Below are 6000 nucleotides of genomic sequence, written 5' to 3'. Positions count from 1 at the left end.
GCACCTGAGTGGGTCGGGGAAGGGAGAGGTCAAAGGAAGTGCCAAAGCTAGTAGGTTTGGAGTGTTAACTGAGAGAACAGTAGTCAACTAACCAAAGTAAGGAAGATGGAGGGGTGGGAAGACAGATGAGAAGTCTACACCCCTTTATCTTACAAATAAGTAATCAGGTTCCAGACTCTTTTCTAGTCTTTTTTGGGGAGGGGTGCAAAAGAGAGGTATTTTGAAAAAAGACATTGGATTGATAATCTAGAATAGTTGTTTTTATTCACATTAATCTGTATGTCTTCATACTATTGAAAATAGATTATACTTGTAAAGATCAGAAATCAAAATTCAATTTGTCATTTGTTTAAATTTTTTGCTCCCTTCCCATTATTGTATTAATAAATAATAAAAACCATCTTCTGTACATGATGAATATCCATCTTGACAGTATTTCTCAAGAAGGTGGGACCATTCACGTACATTTAGAGCATTTTCTTGTTGTTGTTGTTGTTGTAATCCTCACCAAAGGATATTTTTTCTATTGATTTTTTTTAAGAGAGAGTGGAGGGAGAAAAGGAGGAGGAGAAAGAGAGATAGAAAGAAACATCGATGTGAGAGAGACATATCTATTGGTTGCCTCCCTCATGTGCCCTGACCAGGCCAGGATTGAAGCTGCAACCCAGGTATAAGCCCTTAAGTGGGAATCAAATCTGAGACCCTTTGGTGCATGGGCTGACCCTCTAACTATTGAGCCACACCATCCTGGGCTAGAGAGTTTTTATTTATTTATTTATTAATAATTTTTCTTTATTGATTTTAGAGAGAGGAAGGGAGAGGGAGAGATAGAAGTATCAATTAGAGAGAACATCAATTGACCACCTCCTGCAGGCCCCCCACTAGGGATTGGGCCCACAACCTGGGCATGTGTCCTGACTGGGAATCAAACCAGCGACCTCTTGGTGCATGGGTCGATGCTCAACCACTGAGCCATACCAGCTGGGCTAGAGAGTTTTGAATGTAATGTATCAGTTAATTATAATTTTTGAACACTGAGTCCAGGTGACTTTCATTTTTACTGTCTGGGGATTTTGCAACTTCCCCAGGAGATGAAGGACTCAGTGTCTTCTTAATGACTGAGTTAGAAGAGCTGGAGGTAGTTTCTTTAATATATCTAAGTGCACTTAGCTTGGAGATGGAAGATTAGAGAAGAGGATCAAGTTATAATAGCAGTTACAATCAGAAAGTTAGAATAATAAATTAAATTGATTGAGTACTTACTATGTACCTAATACAGTTCCAAGAGCTTTACCTGAGTTATTTCACTTAACCCCCACAATAACCCTATGAGGCTGGTGCTATTATCATTGTCCCCATTTTTCAGGCCGGAAAATGAGACCCAGAAAGTTTGTTATTTTCCCAGGATCACAGAGTGAGAGATGGTGAAGCTTGGTTTAAAACCAGTAAATGTAGAAGTCACTGTTGAGGTGGGATTTGGGCAGGTAAAAGAATTTCTTCTTAAGAGCAATTTTATGGTGATTTTGTTAGCAGGCTAGGATTTCTTAAGCACCAGAAAGTCCCAGTTTACTTGCCCATTGATGGTATAACAAGAAATCATAAGCTAAAAAAGGTAGCAGTCACCTAGCTCAGTGTCCTAGATTCAGGTTGCACATTACAATTCTTTTTTTTTTTTAATCCTTACCCGAGGACATTTTTCCATTTTATGTTCAGATAGAGTGGGAGAGAGAGAGAGAGAGAGAGAGAGAGAGAAACATCGACATGAAAGGGACAGGTCGAGTGGCTGCCACCCGCACAACCCAACCAGGGCCGGGGACAAACTGCAACCAAGGTACATGCCCTTAGTGGGAACCGAACCTGGGTCTCTCTGGATCGCCGGCCAACGCTCTAACCACTGAGCAAAGCCGGCCAGGGCCACATTACAATTCTTTAGCCAGAAACGCCACCCAGCTGCTACACTGATGGAATGGGTTAAAATAATCCATTATTGTTTCATTCTATTTTGAATTCTTTTCATATTCTTCCTTTCTGTTAGGGTCATAATTCTAACATTTAAATGACCTCCAATAGACTTGTCAAAGGTTTTTGTTGCTCTGCTCACCGTTGTAAGATGGTGTTCTCCGCCATAATAAATTCAGAAAGATTTATAATTTGCAAAATCTCTAAGGACCGTAGTTAGACACATGCTGCATTTTGTTTTCCAGTCAAAATACTTTTCTTTGTGGAGCACAGAGACAAGAATTTGAAAGATACACTTTGATTTTCAAAAGTGATCATGTTTACATTCACTTGTGTGTTATGACGTGAGTGCAATTTTAGGAAATTAAATACCCGATTCCAGTTTCAGTGATGTAAATTCAGGATTCAAGAACTTAAGATATAATATTGCAGATTTTGGAGTTTTGTTATGCAAAATTGATTTAGATGTGGAGGACAGCCATGTACATTTTCAGTTAGGCCTGGAATGGCCCTGAATGATAATTGGCAGCCAGATTTAAGGAGAAAATTTGTGTCAAAAACTGAAATATTAGTCTATGTTTATTATTCTGCCATGTAGTCACCAACTAGCAAATTCAGTGATTACAGTCATAAGTCCCTTAATGACCAGAATGCATTCTGATAAACGTGTTGGTAGGCGATTTCGTCCTTGTGCAAATGTCATAGTGTATTTACACAAACCTAGATGGTATAACCTACGCTATATACTATATCCTATTGCTCCAAGGCTACAAGCCTGTATTACATGTTACTGTACAAAACAACAGGAGATTAAATCAAATACAAGATAAAACGATGCAATCAGATGTATGAGGCTGCTGCAGGCAACATGGCATAGTTTTACAGCAAACATAAAAAAAAAAGTAGAAGAGTCCTAGCCGGTTTGGCTCAGCGGTTAGAGCGTCGGCCTGCGGTCCAGAGAGACCCATGTTTGGTTCCCGCTAAGGGCGCGTACCTCGGTTGTAGTCTGTCCCGGCCCTGGTTGGGTCGTGCAGGTGGCAGCCACTCGATGTGTCCCTTTCACATCAATGTCTCTCTCTCTCTCTCTCTCTCTCTCTCTCTCTCTCTCTCTCTCTCTCCCCCTCTCCCTCCCTCCCACTCTATCTGAACAAAATATGGAAAAGTGTCCTCGGGTGAGGATAAAAAAAAAATAGAAGAGAATATATAGTAAATACATAAACCAGTAACAGTCATTTATTTTTCATGCAAATAGGTGGGTCAGACACAGCCCAAGGTGCCGTTTGGGAAATGATTTACTGGTTCAGACCCCTTGACAGATTTTATTTCTTTTCCCCCAAAGTTTTATTGTGCAATATTTTAAACGTACAGAAATGTTGAAAGACTATTATAGTACATACCCATATGCCCTCCACCTACATTCCACCCGTTACATTCTATCATTCTTGTTTATCACATAATCTATCCCTCCCTCTCCCCGTTCATCAATCCTCCCCAGAAGTAAGGGGCCAGGGTCAGCAAGCTCAAGGTAGCTGTCCAGTGGTGATTCCAAAGGGCGCCACTGTACACCTTCGGCACCCCGGCGAGCTGGGGTATTTTCTCCCTAGCCTGATTTCAGGGACCCGGAGGTGGGACCCGGGCTCCGGAACGCCGGCGCCCCCCCGCGGCTGCACCGCTCTCTGCGGCCCAGGGGTCGCGCGGGGCCGCCCATCTCCAGAGGGCGGGCCGGAGGGCGGGGCGCAGCGGGCGACGTCGAGCAGCACCTGGCCTGGGCAGCGCAGTGGCCGCGGCCGGCGCAGCGGAAGCCAGTTGTCCGGCGGCGGGCCCGGGGCGCGGGCGCGGGCGCAGGGCCGCGACGTGCGCGGGGAGCGCGGGGCTGCGCTCGGGTGCGCTCCTGGGCGCTCGCCGCCGCCGCCGGCCTTTGAGTCAGCAAACTCCGCTGCGCCGGGGCTGCCCTGCCCGACTGCTGGAGCTGCCGCGCGTAAGTGACAGGAGACCTGCCTGGGTGGGGACCACAGCCGGGGACGAGTCGTCCGCCCTCGCCTTTCCAGAGGCGCGGGGCCCTTCCCGGTGCGCCCAGGTCCCCGGGGGCGGGTGCGGGGAGGAAGACCCGGTCGGTGGCTGGAGGAGGGCGCGGACGCCGCTCCAGGCTGCAGGCTGGAAGGAGGAGAGGGTGGGGCGAGGCGGGGTCCTGGAGGGCAGGAAAAGTGCCGAGGCACCTTACACCAGGCCGGGATTGGGTGGGTATTATTTTGATTCATGAAAGGGTAGCTCTGGCTTTAGAAATTGGGAGGAGTAGCAGGGTGTTTGTTTTTTTGTTTGTGTTTTGATTTTCGTGGGCTTGTGGGATTGCGAGAAAATCCACGGTGACCGAGCCAGGTGTGGTGCCGCCGGAAAGCAACAGCCCGTTTTCCAGTTCCCACGCATCGCGCTTAAGACTGAACAGGGATTATTGAGCGGAATGCTCATGGCAGTTAGAGCAACATGCCCTGCTTGGAAATGTTAAAAAAAAATGCAACTGAATATATTTTTAAAATTTTTATTTTTAGAGAGCGAGGAAGGGAGAGGGAAAGATAGAAACATCAATGAGGGAGAAACATCGTTGGCTGCCTCCTGCACGCCCCGCACTGGGGATGGAGCCGGATACCCAGGCATGTGCCCTGGCAGAAATCCAGCCTGTGACCTCTCCGTGCAGAGGTCGACGCTCAACACCGGCAGGGCCAACTCCATACATGTTAAAGATATTATTGACCTGATTCAATGATTCGTGCATCGGGCGGTATCCCTTCTGGCAGATGGAAAGGAGCCCCCAGGAGCTGTACAAAATGGAAGACTTTTATAGGCAGAAGGGAACGGATGCGGAAAGTATGCCAGCAAAAATTGGTTTGCTGGTGGGAAGGTCACCTTCCTTAGGGGGAGGCGGGGTCTGTCAAGCAGTTTATCTCACTAGTACTGGCCAGGTAATTCCGGATTGACGGATCTAAGATTCCACTCCTGGCAGAGGCTGAAACTATAATTAAGTATTGTCTTGGTTTGGTGATGTGGGCTTAGCATAAGTGACTCCATTTTGGGCCTGTTTTTTCTTTTTTAACAAAACGAAGGGTTTTTATTTGGGCAAGACATGTTTACATGTAAGAAGAAAGGAGTTAGACATTTAGAGCAGGCAGGAGGCTTTCATGTGATCTTATGCGAACCTTTCGTTTTAGGGAGGGGGTAATTAAGGCCATGGGAGGGGAGTCATTCAGCCAGATGGGTGTAGAAACAGGCCTAGATTCCTGTGGGCTGCTGACTCCTGCTGTAGGGTTCTCCCCACCTTTGGGGCTGTAGGATGGGTATAGGCTTGGGATGTATAAACTCCCTCATTTCCCTGGGTCAGAGCGGGTGATGTGGATGCCACCAGTGACTTCTTCATTTGACCAAGTTTAGCTGGAACTCCTCAGTCCCAGAACAGAGGTGAGGTGAGGTGCTCCTGCTACTTCTGCCATTACTTCCAATCATGCCTGTTCCAAAGGCTTTTTTTTTTTTTTAAAGGTATGGGGCTGTTATGAATAAAGATACAGAAATAAAATACACCCGGAAGTAAATATATGAAGATGTGAAGTAACGTGATTAGCACTGTATTTTATTGGATCATGTTGTTTCTTCTGCCCATCTGTTTCATTCTCATTTTTGAGGTTACTGTTTCACGAAGGTGAGGAAATTGGTGTTGCGAGAGTGGAGACCTGTTCAAATGACACTGCTTCTCACCAGGGCTCCCGCTCTTTTAATTTGGTGGGGTGACAACCAGGGCTCCCTTGACTGGCACTCACTGCTTCTCTCCCCACTACGCTAGGCTGTAGTGTGAACTTCCTCTTGAGTTTTACTTATGGGGAGGCCTCCTGGAGCTTCATATCTAGAAAATAGGAATAAACCCCTTCATTCTTTTCCAAATAAAAGTGCGTGAATTAAAGACTAATGTTGGTGTTCTGTAGCAGCAGTTGGACGTGACTTTGGAGCACCCTTGATATCTTTTTTAGTCTTAAGATTTCTACTTTCATTTTGAAG

General features: G+C 46.1%; 1 protein-coding gene across 4 annotated transcripts in view; it reads left to right on the top strand.

The window, feature by feature from the left end:
* Positions 1-3857: 3857 nt before the first annotated feature.
* The window catches only part of SNX10 (sorting nexin 10), a 78651-nt gene continuing 76508 nt past the window's right edge, over positions 3858-6000 (top strand). For 2 of the 4 annotated variants that reach the window (XM_036247010.1, XM_036247006.1), the window contains exon 1: positions 3858-3937. The gene's annotated coding sequence lies outside the window, so the exon portion shown is untranslated. Of the gene's footprint in view, positions 3938-4007; positions 4027-6000 lie in introns of those variants that run through there. The other 2 variants (XM_036247007.1, XM_036247009.1) reach the window with 2 other exon arrangements.

This window comes from Molossus molossus, unplaced genomic scaffold (assembly GCF_014108415.1).
Source record: "Molossus molossus isolate mMolMol1 unplaced genomic scaffold, mMolMol1.p scaffold_m16_p_7, whole genome shotgun sequence".
Lineage (NCBI taxonomy): Eukaryota > Metazoa > Chordata > Mammalia > Chiroptera > Molossidae > Molossus > Molossus molossus.
This window is presented reverse-complemented; position numbering and strand designations above follow the sequence as displayed.